At 36.6% G+C, this 14,671-nt stretch overlaps 1 protein-coding gene across 1 annotated transcript in view; it reads left to right on the top strand.

Annotated features, from left to right (window-relative positions):
* The window catches only part of SULF2 (sulfatase 2), a 166,184-nt gene that overhangs the window by 13,347 nt on the left and 138,166 nt on the right, over positions 1-14,671 (top strand). The window contains exon 2 of the mRNA XM_075018877.1: positions 485-573. The gene's annotated coding sequence lies outside the window, so the exon portion shown is untranslated. The remainder of the gene's footprint in view (positions 1-484; positions 574-14,671) is intronic.

The raw sequence follows: 14,671 nt of genomic DNA, 5'->3' as shown, positions 1-14,671 counted from the left end.
CATCCTTGGAGATATTCAAAAGCTACCCTGACATGATCCTGGGAAACCAGCTGCTTGAGCAGGGGGGTTGGACCAGGTGACTTCCAGAGGTCCCTCCCAACCTGAACAATTCTGTGACAAACCGCAGACTAATTCCAGTTCTGTTGCTAGTCACTCTGCTGAGTTTGACCACCTCCAGCATGTTATCCCTTTTGTATTACGATTGTGTTTATGTACTTGAATTTTGCTTAGAAGTTACTGCAACAGCCAGTCACTTAACTTGTAGAATCGGACTCTTTTGAAAACACTGAATTAGTAGAGTTGCTGTACAAAAGCAAGGACTTTGCGGAATGGGGAAGGGAGTGCTTCCAGAATAGCTCTGAGAGGGTGCTCTTAGATGCTATAAGAAAGACAACTGGATCAGACCTTAGAAGTCTCAGGTAACTTGCTAAAGGACTGTGAAAATGATGCTGTCTTCTGAATATTCTTTGTCTTATTATGTTAGGTTACTGCTTACCTGGCAGATGTTCCCAGACTGAGAATGGCATGGCGTGGAGGACACTGCAGTGAAAGTATTTAATCCCACTTTCTTTGGTATGTTTCCATTCTTCATAATGAAATGCATTGCATTTGTAATATGTGAGTTATGGCAGACGTATCTGTGAAATAATGATGGGATGCAAGAATATGGGGCTGACTTCATTAAAAGCCTTTATGACAATGAAAAAAATAAAATCAACTGTTGCATTTCTATCACTTGATGGCTTATTTAAAATAATTCTGAAGAGGTAGTGTCTGAAGCTCTTGCATTCATTGAATAATTATGATTGGATGTTAAGATAAGCAGTGCAGTGCTATAAATCCAATACTCTATCACTGAAAGCATTTTGCCTCATGAGTTTACCTGTAGGAAAACTTTCTGGTTCTTCTCAAGGCATTAAAACTTGCATTTCTGCTGTGGTTCTGAGGGACTGAGTTCTAGGTAACTTCTGAAATTCTCATACCTGTTACACTGATTTAAAAATATGTGCATTGTTAAATGAGGATGTATGAGTACATCATGCATCTCAGGAAGAGTGCAGCTGTGGAGATGTCTTAAAATCAGTCATCTTTCAGTGTGATCTAGTCTTTTAGAGACTAAACTATCTGATTCTTAGTGCTAATAAAATAAATTCTTCAATGCAGAAAACCCTACACCCCTTAATTAACAGGAAAACTTAATATATGCTTAAAGGCTCTAGTGAGTTTCAGCCCACTGCTTTTATGGATGCAGAATTGTTGCCAGAAGGATTCCAGTTTAGCTGGGTACAAATCTTACAACATAAAAGGCTCTAACTTACATAGGATGAAACAGAACTTAAATACACAGGCACCTGAAGGATAAGCATGAGCACCTTCTTTGCAAGTTCTTTGATTCTGTTTTCAGTCAAATATCAGGTAGTTTAGCATTGTTCACTTTCCAAAAACCCTTTGCCACAGGAGAAGCCAATACTACCAATGGCAAAGAAAGTGACTGCCTCCAGATTGTGCTTGGTGAAGTTTATTTCTTTGCAAGAATATGGCATAATGCCATTTTCCTCAGTTTCATCCATGAGCAGAGGGTAATATTTACACTTGGACAGCCAGCTGTCTGATTTGCAGCCAAGATGACCTCTGCCCATGAAGTATCAATATGAATTCCATTAGGAATTGGGACTCAAAACTTCTGGAGTTCTAGGGCAGGCTTTCCTTGCCTACAGCCTTCATTTCTACTGTGCTGTAATTTCTGAGCACAGTAATTTCTGAGCACTGACTGTTTTAAGCCTCATGCTGAACAGCAAGGCTTTTTCTTCCTCTTCCTGTCATTGATATTTTACTTGGATTAGTTAGGGTGGGTTCAGAGCCAGCAGCAGAACTTGACTGAATTAAGAGTGACAGGTGTCTGATTCTTGGATTTTCTATTATTCAAATACTTCTAAAATAATTACCTCTAGGCCAGATGATTGGCTATTTCTAGTCCCCTGCCATTCCTATTTTGCTCTAAGGCAAGAAATGAGGAGTTCCCTTGCATAGAAAATCTCCAGCATAGATCTAATGCAGCATCCCCATGTTAGATCTACTGTCTCAAACCCTGTTTCCTGATTTGCCACAGATACGTTGGAGTGTCTTGGGGAAGGGACAAAAATACTCTGATATAGCTCCTGTGTGTAATGCAGTACGACTAAGCTAGCTCCAAATGAGATTCCTTGAGTACTGGAAGTAGTGTACCTATGTTAGTGACCCAAGCAGAGCTCTGCATTTACCTTGCTTGGCAGACCTCGGTGCAACTGTAGTTAAATTACTTTGAGCTAGTTTGGGTATCTCTAAACTGAGCTATGGTCTGCAGAGACAGGTAGTCTGGATTTTGCAGATTCTCAGCACTCTTGGAATTGCCTTTTATATAGCAGGTTAAAGTGGTTTTGTAGACTTAATAAATACAATCAAATATCTCTGTTTAAATTTTTGAGGGGAGTTGAAATATCAGTGAAGTTGTATTGATTTCACTGGAAGCAGAGAGCTCTACAAATTGGACCAATTAGGTGTCCAAATGGAATTTCAGAATTAAGCCACCTTCAAATTAGTATCTTTCTTATTTTCTTCTCTCCAACCTACTGGTCTACCAGAGTAATTTTTTTGTTTTTTTAACCATATAAAAATATAATGTCCATAGTGTTCTGAAAAAATAATATACTGTGAGGCTACTGACTTGAAACTGATTTATTTTTAAATTTGTTTTCAGAAAACTAAATATAAAATAGGTCTTTTCTGCCACTGTAACAAAACAAAACAAATTTTTTTTGGTGTATGATGCAGTGTTGCAGTTGTTAACTGTTGGCCCTGCCTTTACGCTACAGGAATTTTTAGAACTATAAGTGAGCAGTCAAGCAGAAGCCAAGCTGAAGCAACAACTCTGGTGAATGACATCTCAAAGTAGAAAGAATGTTTTTTAATAACTTAAGGCATTGTCTGTAGAAAGGGAAAACAAAGGATTTTCAGTCTATTCATAATTTTAATTTCTGGGAGGGGGGGCAGGATGTGCGCGTATGTGTGCATTACAGGTTTAAAGTTATTTAGAGAACCCAGAGAGAAAAGATGGTGAAGCTGAAAATTCCAAGGCTTCTGATGCTTTCTGTGACTACTGTGGTGGATTAACTAGGTTACTCCCTTGCTTTAATTGCATGTGTGAAGAAATTTAATGGAGACTGTGCCTATGTGGCAAGGAAACTTTGTAGCAAAAGCAGAGAAATTATTAACACTAAATTTGAGCTCTTGATTTACATATTAGCATATGCTAAGCTGCTTCATCGTTCATCAGCTAATGTGTAGTTAGATGCTATTCTGCGTTACTAAATAATGCAATATAAGCAGCCCTGTAGAGCACGATTGTTGGTACTGAGCACCTGACATCCATGCTATGTGTTTTGTGGTCTTTTTCTTTATACCAGTTCTAGTCTGCTCCTTTCAACTGAATTTGAATTGATATTTGTAGTAGGTTTTAAATGGGCCTCTAAGGTACATCTTCCAGCTTACTTTCATCCAAAAAGTGTCCTGTTTGTGTGCTTTGAGATGGCTCTGCAGCATAAGCCAAAGCACAGTAAGTGGCGGCAGCTGGAAACTTTGTTGTGCATGACATATATATTCAAGTGAGTTATTGAAGAATTTCCACTTAAATAAATCATGTTCTTCATATATGTTATTTTGCTTTGAAAGCATTTCAGAATAGGTTTTGTTTTCTAAAGGAGCAGTGAAATCAAACTGGAAGTACTGACTTATAGAAGAATGTGACTTAAAAGTGAATGCAGTCAAGTGATGATGTCGTCAATGATGCAAGCGAAACCATTTCATGAATGTTGCATTAAAAATTAGTTGTGCTGCCAATATGGAGATAGTCTGTTTTAATTTCTTTAGCAGCTTTGAGATGACAATAGCTGCTCAAAGGTTGAAAAAAAGAATAGCAGAATAACTTTTTTCCTTTACTCTGGTGGTGAGGGACCCTTTCTGCACACATGATGATGTGGTTTAAGTAGCAAGAATGCTCAAATGCCCTGGAAAATGCAACCTATGAGGAAAGACTAAAAACTGGTGTTTAGTCTAGGAAGGACAGGACTGAGGCTAGACATGGATTTTCAGATGCATCAAATATTGTAAAGAGCAAGGGAATAATCTTTTCCTCATTCATTGGAAACAGGACAAGAAATAATGGCCTTAAGTTTCACTAGAGATTAAGGCTAGATAGTTAGAAGAGCTTCTTATTTGCAAATATGGAATAAATTTTTAAAAGAGGTTTGAAACCTCTGGAGGTTTAAAGAATAGGTAAAAACCAGCGGCCAGAATGGCTCAGTGTAGCTGGGCATGCCTGGGAGAGCTAGATGGATTGGGCAGTTTCTTCAGGAATCCCCTCTAGATCTAATCAATGGTGGGTAATAAAACATTAGTCTGTCTTCTGTGAACAGTGATCCATGCTTTTAATTCTTAATGTGCAGTGTGTAATAGAAACAGAGTGTGACTAAAATCTTAAAGAAAGGCAAGTTACAGTCAGGGTTCAGTCTAGTGAACTAAGAAGCTGATCCCTTTTTCTACATCTGACAAATTCCAAACTATTGGAAAGTGATGTTGATTTAAAAGTAACCTAAACCACGGTCCAAATTTTCCAGCGTGCTGATTGTCCTTACAGACATGTGTTTGTCAGCCATATAATTTTAAGTATCTTGTTGACACTGGTGTCTAGCACATACATGACAAATCCCAAGGAATGCAGAAGTTATGTGGTGTAGTATTAAGTGAATTTCTAGTTATGCTTTTGAATTAAAAGGAACATCAAAACCCAAACCTGAAATAAAATTTGAAAGCTTCATAGGTAAAGACAGTTAAATGGCTTTCAAACATCTGGTCTCTTTTAAAATATATTCCAGAAGTTGATTTTTTTAAAAATCCGCTCTGTGGATTTGTCTTGGTGACTCAGTTCATTTGACTGTTGATCACGCTTTTATTTTCATTTTTTTGCTGATGAGGTAGTCTCAGTTAGAATTAGCTAAACCAATTTGCAGATCAGGATTTAAAAACACTGAACCACAATATGCCAGTTTCTATACTCTTGATTTCTCCTACTCCTCATCCCTTATATGCTAGGAGAAAATGATCTGTCTAGTTTTGATTTATTTTGCACAACAAAAACTAAGCTTGTTAAGTCCAAGTCAATTATAATGAAATGTTTGAGCATATGTCAGCTTCCCAGAAAATTGTATTGTGTAATCCAGCACTTCACTATTCTGACAAGCTGAAGAAATGTTTTCAGTAGAGGAATCAATCAGAAGAAATGAATCATCTGTGGGGAGAGGAGGAGGAAAAAAAAAAAAAGGCAAAAATATTGTCCTCTGTGAATTAGACTTAATTTACTTTTGAGTGATCTCAGGCTACTTCTAGAATGGTTATAACCTAGAATAGCCCATGACATTGCAAAACAGTGTTCAAGAAGTTGTTTATTGTATTCACCTTCTGTACTTGGCTGATACAGAGGGAAAGACCAGCAGCTGAGGAAGTAACTTCCTCTGAACTTTTGATCCCAGATTCTGTTGCTGCTCTTACAGTAGCCTTAGGAAGAGTAACTGTCAGACTTCTCCTGCTTAAATGTGTCTTTAGTCTTGTATCGTGTTCTGAAGGAAATAGTCTTGAGTTTACTTGTTCCATTATATTATCTCTTGTTGAAGAAAAAAGTGTTGAACTACTTGTATATTATCCTCTTTCTTTTGTAAGCTTGTGTTGTGTAGAAACCACTGATAGAAAAGTTATTGCATTTTAGGTGGAAACCTCTGAAGATGTCAGCTTCTTTGTGGTAGGAGCCTTAAACAGAGTTCCAAGATGAAACTGTTTACTGCAGATATGAACTTGTCATTTTATTTCTAAATTAGGATTTGATCACTAGATTACAGTAATCCTATTCTTGGCACATAAATTGTGGAAAATATAAGGCTGAGATCAAAATCACTTTCAGTACAATGTAGTTCACTGTGAATTCTTTTTATATGTCAAGGTGTAGACTTCTACCTGAGTAACTTAATTTGCCTTTGCTTCTTTAGAATAACTTGTTGTGTGACAATGTCTAAGTAGTTGGTCCCTTTAAATGATAGGAAAACAAGAGAGGTAGCTAGGAAAGTGACTGTTGTGGCATGCTGTGATCATACTTGTGCAGCTGGGGCCAGTGGGGAACATTAGCCATTTCTGCCTTACTAACTAGGGCAATGAAGTTTCAAGAAAACTGTTTCAAGACTTTGTATTTTGGTATGGTTTTATAAGCAATACTATCATGCATATACTGAAGGTGGTGATAACGTAATTTGAACAATGGAGTACCTGTTTGTTTAAACATAAATTGGAAAATAACTTGTCATGTATTTTACTGGTCTACTTGCAAATATCTGTTTAGGAATCTCAAAAGTAAAAATAGTACTGGGGACAGTGAAGATAAATAACACTCTGGTCTAATCCAGCATTCTCATTCTCACAGAAAGGCAGTCACAAAGATCTGTCAAGCCCAGTGTTTTATCTCTGCTTGCAGCCGATAATAGGCACTTGAGTGTGTAAGAAGAATACAAACATAGAGAGGTATGCTATTGAGAAGTCTCTCTGGCTCAGCAAGTTCTACAAGTTGTATTGTGCCTACACCGTTGCAATTAATAATCCTTGATGGATTTTCTTTGCCTATAAAAGTATCTTTTCACTAAATTGAACCTGTTGTACTGTTTCAAAAATTTTTGAGCATTTGTGTTTGGATGGTGCTTTTCACAAAGACTCCTGAAGCTGCCTTCTGGGTGGTAGTTCATAGTTCTGAGCCCTTCATTGAGTATGGATCAGTAAGATGATAGGAAGAGAAGGGAACTAACCTCAAGATAGTTGACTAACTGTGATTAGAATAAGGTTGTTTAGAAAAACAAAAAGATAGCAGCTGAAAAAAAAGAGGAAATTCTTTGTTAGTCAGAAAAATGGCAGTTTGAAAGATAAATTTCAGATGAAGGAAGAATCTTAAAGATTCTCTGTTACTTACGTTTTGTTTTTTTTAAAAAGACTTTTTTTTAAAAAAAGACTGACTTGTTAATTTTAAACTATATATTCCGAGTTCTATGTAAACTTTGTATTCAGAAGAAGCAGCCATTAAAATTGCTTATCTGATGACCTATGAATGTGTTTGGTATATTGTGAAGATGATATTGTTCAAGGTGGAATATGGTAAGGATTCTTTGACTCTTAGTAGGCAAAGAACTGAAGCAGTTAATAAACTCATTTCCCAGAAAGCCTTTTTATAAACTTGGCTTTACAGGTTGATTTACTACTGTATTATGAAAAGATGGCTTAGAAACATAATATAATTTAGTTGGCTATAAAGTTTAGATATTATTGAACATTCCACATCACCTGTTGGAGGAGGGGGAAAACCAAACTGCGAACAATGACACTAAACCTTATTGTATAGGGTGATGATTTGGTTAGTGGAACTTATGATGTCTAAATGCTATTTTGTTTCACATCACCTGCTCTAGATACCCGGTGCTGGAGAAATTTTGTATTCATATGGTCATGAAGCTAGATTGGATAGCACTACGGAACTTAGTTTAGCTAAACACTGACTTTATTGATTTTATTTTTTTTAATTGTTTTTTTTAATTAGGATCTTGATGTGAGTTTCAGCAAGAGAATTCCTGAGCCACATTCCTGTAGCTCTGCAAAAAGTGGAGAAGGAAAATATTAGGTTTACAAGCTCCTAATGCAGGTGCTGTATGTCTCTGAATTCTGGGAAAGCTTCATGCTTATAATAAGCTTTAAAAAAATCTTACTGTAGATAACTAAAAAGAAAAAAAGTCTTGAAGTTCTTGCTTTGGTTTTATTTATTTGTTTATTCCATCTCATCCCATTCTGAGACCTTAAGATCAACTTACTTTAAAAAAAAAAAAAAAAAAAAGTAAAGCAACACATTTTGTTTGAAATCCATGACACTTAAGTGCAAAACCAGATAGTGTTATTTTGCTTTTGTTCTTTGAGCTGCTTAGGTACAGATTTTTGAGCTTTTCTGCAGTTGTGCAAGATAGAATTAAGTGATTCATGAGATCAGGTTTTTTAAATCTTGGTTAGTTTGTAGCGGGTGGAGCTTTAAGACAGCAATGCAGTCTACATTTGTAATTATATGCAAACCTCTCTGACACTAAGTATGGGTGCTGTCTAATACTGGGCTATTGCTTGACAGCTTTATATTTTTGAGCAGTGGTTTGTTAATATATTAGCTGCGCAGACATTTTGTTGTGCAAAGCATGATCTTGCATCCATATCCAGGCAGGTTTTTTCTCTAGCAAATTGCACATTTTGCATTTTGCCTTCCAGTGTATACATCTTAGTGTTCTATTCATGGCCATACAAAGCTTTAAATAGAACTTGCTGTTTATGTGTCTCATGAATCATGCATTCATCACCATGTGTGATACATTATTAATCTTTAATCTGAGGATTCAAGTGTTGTCACTGAAAACATGCATCTTAGCCTATTTTAATATTTCTAAGACAGGGAAAATACCAAAACCATACACTACACTTGTTTTTCCTATGAATGGTTTAGATGAAAATTGAATTGGTCTGTTTATACTTTTGAAAGCTTATATACTGGGACACAGGTGGGAAAATAATATTTAAGGAGGGAGGTGGGGTACACATTTGCTTGATTTAACATTGTTCTGCCTGTAAGAACCACCTGCCATTAGTTAAAGCTCATGCACTCAGACCACAAAGGGCACCTTTAGTTTCTCTACATGTATTGTAAGCAATGCTAACTGTAGAAGGAGGAAAAATTGTACAGATTTTGGGAAGCTCCAGCAGAACATGTTATGGTGTACTGAACTGTAATAATGCCCCCTGAATTTAATGTGATTTTTGTTAAGAGCAAAGATATAGGGAAAGAAATGCCAAAATCTGCTAAATGTCTACAAAACTTCCACGAAATTGTCCAGACCCTTTCTAACTCTAATCTTTAGTTTAGTTTACTCATCTGAGACAATGAGTTAGAGAGAAATAGAAATTAGTTTGTTTCATTGTGAAGTTATGTGTGGCTACTTGGACTTTTTGTAAGCTGGATCTAGGTTCAGCTTGATTATGATTCAGTTTAACTTTGTTTCAGTTTCCTCCTTTTTCTCAATGTTTACAAGGTAGGATTTTTTAATTTTTTTGCTATTATGTGACCTAAGCCCTACTTACTACCAGCGGGGACTATATAGGAAGAAAATATGTTCAAATTCAAAAGCAGTAACAGCCAAATTTTGCATGGTGTTAAGCTGCTTCTCTGAGTTGTTGCAGCTAATTGTGGTAAGAATTAGTTGAGATGCCTTGTTAATTTTCAGGCAGATCTTTGTATTCTGCAGACTGATAATTTAGTGAAATTTGATAACAATAACTTAGGAATTCAGTGCAAAATAAATACAAAGAAACAAGTGGACACTTGATCATTCCAGAATGCAAATGCTTGAGAATGGTAATGCTAGTATAGTAAATATGGAATAGAGAAGATACCGTGGAGTCCAATGGTGTAGTTGCTACAATCAGACTACTGGAGTGACAATTTTAAGACTCTTAAACACATGCTATTGCAAAACAGTAATATAACTTTTGGAGGTAAAACTAGAGATGTTTTAAAATAATCTTTGCAAGAAGTTAAAGGGAGATTGGGGTGAAAGGACTTAAACAAAAAGCAGTTTGAAGCTTTTGGTCTTTCCTGCTGTCTGTACTGTTCTCAGTGCACAGCACTGCTGTCTGCTAATCTCATTCCAGGACTTTAAATTCTGACTTACAATGCCTGCGTGCCACTAAGAGTATAGTCTAAATTCAAGGACTTGTAACATTAGAGATGAATATGTTTGTGTAAGGTAAGTGTCTGAGGTATGTGCTTGTGTGGGATTTTTATGTATGGGGAGCCACTGGGAGATTTCCAGGTGTGTGTGGGGAAATCTTGTTGGTGTTGGAAATATGCTACCTGGGATATTCAGCTGAAAGGGAGCTGGGAGAATATCCACAGCTAAAGTAGAAAATGTAGCTGCTGTAAATGGAAATGGCTCTTCGGAAAGCTACAAGGAGATAAAAGGACTGGACCACCAAATAGGTTTGCTCCAATGCTTGGCTGGGGTGTGCAAAAATCATTCCTTTGGATGCTCTACAGGAAGTGTTTGAAACCTCAGTATTAAGGGTAATGGAGGATTTTCTCCTCCCCCCTTTCAGTTGACGCTTCCTGAACAAGAGAAGTTCTTGTGTTTATGTGCAAAAATACCTTGTTTGAACAAAAGGAACTGTTGCTTTCTTATTCTGTAATTCAGGTCTTGATTAATTATATGCAGTTTTAAAAAATGCAATTTAGGTGGAACTAAAATATTCAAGCAGAATTGTTTAATTCTCAAAGTCATTCTTGGTAAAGAAATACTTATCTTGTGATTTGCTGATGTACTTTAAATTATTTGCAGGTGCTGAGGTCACTAGATACTGGTCTGCATAAAAATACCATACCTGTGTCACTAAACTTATTCTCAAGTCTAGCCCTGATTTAACTTTGACTTATTTTTCATTTTAACTTTGGATTTTAGACTGAGTAGGAGTTTGTTGACACTGGATTTTTATACCTGCTTGTTACTTTTATTGAAAAGGTAGTATTTCAGATTAAGATGGCCTCTTTGAAGGAAAACAATCAGTTCATATCTACCTCAAAGTTTTAGTGCCACATGTTACACCTAAAATTTTTATTCACACACTCCCACATTCAGCTACTTATGTTTGTTTTCTATGTGTAATTACTAGTGCATCTTGTCTGCAGCCACTTTAGACATTTTTTTTCTTACACAGCAACAAAAGAGGAGAAAGTGTTAAGAACAGGAGACTAGCTACAAACTTTACAGCAGCCATGGAAATTAAGGCAGTTTTAGTACTCCTAACAGACCAAGCTGGTAGTCTCTTAATTAAACCTGATGTAGCAACAGCTTTCTTGATAATTCATGCCATCTTTCTGAACCCTCTTCTGTAGTGCAGACTTTGTATTGGATACAAACTTGTCCTAAATATTTAATCTGTTTAATATTGCCAATTCTTGCAATGTTTGGATTATTGGGCTCCTCCTGTTAGACCCATTGAGGTACTTTGTTCATAAAAGTCTGTATTGAGGCAAAATACTTACATGTCTGTTATTTAGGTCCTGATCAAACTCTCATTAAAACATAATGTTTTGGGCTTTTTCTTAACCCATATAACATTGTTTAAACTCATGTATTAATTACTTCCTTGCCAGCCCTGTTTTGGGAGGGAAAGCTCACTTAAATATTTTCCAGTGTTTAAAAAAAAAAAAAGGGGGGGGGGGAGGCAAACTGTATATAATGTTAAATATTCTGTATTTGTGCGTGTTTGCATGCTTGCATCCAGAACCATTGAAATTGTATGCATGTATGAATACACTGTACTTTGTTTCATCAAAATAATGTGAAATTAGTTAAAAGTGGTATGAATCATAATGACAGACTTGGTGCCTTGGTATCCAAGATACGTTAACATGCTGATAAGTTACTTGTTTTCCTGCTGTGAGAACTGGTTGCTGTATTTGATTCTTTAGCTGAATACAAACTAAATTAAATCTGCAGTGACCTATATTGTGCTCTAGCTAATGACCCAGTTAACCTCTGGTTAATTTTCTGTCTCTTGGTGTCCTGGGAACAGGGACATGTTTACTTCAGTTGCCACAAACCTTTAGAAATGTGCCACTGGCATTTATTATTCTAGAGCTGTGTGTTTTAATAGAAATTAGCTAATGGGCCATGGGGGTCTGCAGAAGTTGTAGAATGCCAATGAGGAGTTTTCTTTCATTTTTCCTCCACCCTGATTTACATGACTAAGCTTTTAGCTTTTCTTCGTTTTGTTTTTGTTTCTTGAGTATTGATCTGTCTCCTGTGGAGGAAACAAACTATTTGCTTAACGTGCAGGAGGACATTATTGCTGGCAGCTTCCCAGAGACTCCCCTCTTCTGCATTAAACTAGAACCAGTACAGGCATTAGTTGCAAACTTTCCTACCAGTGTAATTTTATTATTGTATGGCTGTTATGCAAATAACTTTTAATATAATAATAATAATTAAGATCTTGTCTAAGGGCAGATCCGAATACCACTTTTCTGATGCAAAGGGGGTTCTCTGGCAACTGGGTGGGCTCACCTATGAAGTATACATCTTTTTTCAGGAAATGAAGTTACACTGATGCAACAACCAGCAGAGCAAGGTGGAATGGTTATCCACACCCATTCATAGTAACAGTTCATATTGTCTGTGTCATGCATCTGTTAAGTAATGCATAGTCTACAACAACCTGAACTTTTTCTGACATGTAGAACATGTCATTCTGACATGAAAGTGCTTACAGGTTGAGGCCTTGAGAAACAGCTGTTCTAGAGCCCACCCTTTCTGCTCTGTCTGTTCCTTGAAGTTTTTACCGCAAATTTCCTTTGGAGATTAAATCCTTCCTTATTTTTTGTTTTGCCCATGGCAGCAACAAGAACAGGTAGAAACAGCTTACTGGGTGCTCAGCCTTATGCTGCAGTATAGCTGCTCTGCAAAGAGCAGATGGGAACAGTTGACAGCAATCTTGAGTTCTCTGTTGGCCATGTAAACAGTTGGGTTTGGAAGGGAAGTGGGGAAGCTTGGGATGTTTTGCTGAGCTGTAGGACACTTGTTCAGACTCTTGTTAGTTTTATTTTGGGACTTTTTATGGCCTAAGAAATCAGTGCTTGATGGTTGTATATTAGAAATATGTAACACTGAGAGGAAGAGGAAAATTTTTTTATGAACACATATTTGGGAACTTGCTCTGTTCAGCCAGGTGGCTTAGAGCGGCACACAAAATAAGCAGTGTCTGTGCAGTGTGTGTGCACCTTGGGTATATTCTGCAATTTTGTTAGAGACCAGCTACCTCTACCAGCTGGGGAGAACTGGTGTTCTCTTTTATCTATTCTTATTTCCTTGTTACCTGTAAAAAACATTAAATATGGAAAAAAAACATTCCTGAGACAGGACTGTACAAGCTTTTATCATTTGCTGTGAAACCACTGCTGCCCAAATAGGACTTTGCATATATTCTACCTGGTGGTTAAACCAATTTCTTCTTCTCTTCTAAGAGGCTGTCCATAAAAGATCCACCACATTGTATCCTACTGGGCACTGCAACCTTCTCCTCCTTATTGTAAGGGGGGGGGGAAATGATGTGGCTCTGTAGAAATAACACTGAAGCTGTGGTTTGCTATGTTGTTACTTAAATGATGAAAAAGTGTCCTATATTCTTCTGGGTTTAGGGTTTTTTTCATGTGGCAGAGGAAGAAGCAAAGTACCAACCTCTGCATTATTTTGTTTTTCTTGAAAATTAAGTCTAAACAAAAGGAATTTTAAGTCACAAGATATTAAATCCTTCCCTTTTTGCCAACTGGAGCATCTTGAAAATGAAAAATTTTTCTGTCAGTCAGAGAGTACAGGGAATTCTATGTACAAAGGGAGCTACAGTGCCCCACAGCTTAGTCCCTAGTCTTTTCTGTTTATGAGCTTATTCTGTCAGGGTCTGTTAGTTTTGGTATTGTTAGCAGTTTAACAGGATTTCAGACTTGTTGGTGGTCTCTGTGGGTCCTTTCCCTATTTCACCTCTGAGTATTCGTACTGCTAGAGGAAAAAAGCTACTGTGACTGAGAAGATTGGAATTACACACAGTGTAATTCCCTTATTCATAAATTTATAAGGGAACTGCTTCTGTTGGTTAGTGTTTGAGAGGAACCAAATCGTAAGCTTGTAAGAGAGGGAATATACTTTTCAGATATTTCAAATCCTAAGCTCAATGATATCTCTTCATTGTCTTCTCTTGTGTTTAAAAAGAAATCAGTGAGAGAAGCTATTCCTGTGTAGATGTATGTGATTTTTCTATTAATTTGTACAAATCTGCAGTCAGTGCTATTGAGCCAGTATAACAAGAACTTGTTCAGATTGAAGGCCTAACCTGAATTCCTTCAAGACCAGGTAAGAAAAACATATTGAGCATGTTATGCTGGGCTCTGGATAATGTTCTCATATGGTATATGTTCAGATTAAGTTTTGTGATTAAAAATAGTTTTGCCCTCTTGTTGAAGGGGCAATCTGACATCATGTATTCAACTATCACAAGTAGTTTCTGAATATTTTACTATGCAGTGCAATGAATTGTGATCAACTTTTGAAGATGAAGGTATGAAAACATAAGAAAGATGAAGGAAAAAGCTAAAACATTTCAGAAACAGGATTTCGGAAAGAAATTTCAGAAATTCTGTTCACTGAATATGACTTTCATTGCATGTCTGTTTGCAAAAAGGGAAAAGATTATTTTTTTAAATATTTTGAATGATTGCAAGAGATTTCATATAATACTTGATGAATATCATAATAAATAATCTCTCTAAACTGCTTTTATAGAAAAGAAATTGCCTTCCTAATGGTTCTTTATTTCAAATACTTAACTGAACTTTTCAGAGCTTCTACTCTTGCGTTTGATTTTCTTCTTCAGTGCACTTTTACATTAACACCTACAGGAAACTTAACGCTGCCTACAGCGTGGACACTAAAGGAGAATTTAGATACTACCTCTGTTTGTGTCAAAGGACTGA

This window comes from Buteo buteo, chromosome 2, assembly GCF_964188355.1.
Source record: "Buteo buteo chromosome 2, bButBut1.hap1.1, whole genome shotgun sequence".
NCBI lineage: Eukaryota > Metazoa > Chordata > Aves > Accipitriformes > Accipitridae > Buteo > Buteo buteo.
The sequence above is the reverse complement of the archived record's forward strand: the minus strand, read 5'-3'. Positions and strand labels throughout refer to the sequence as shown.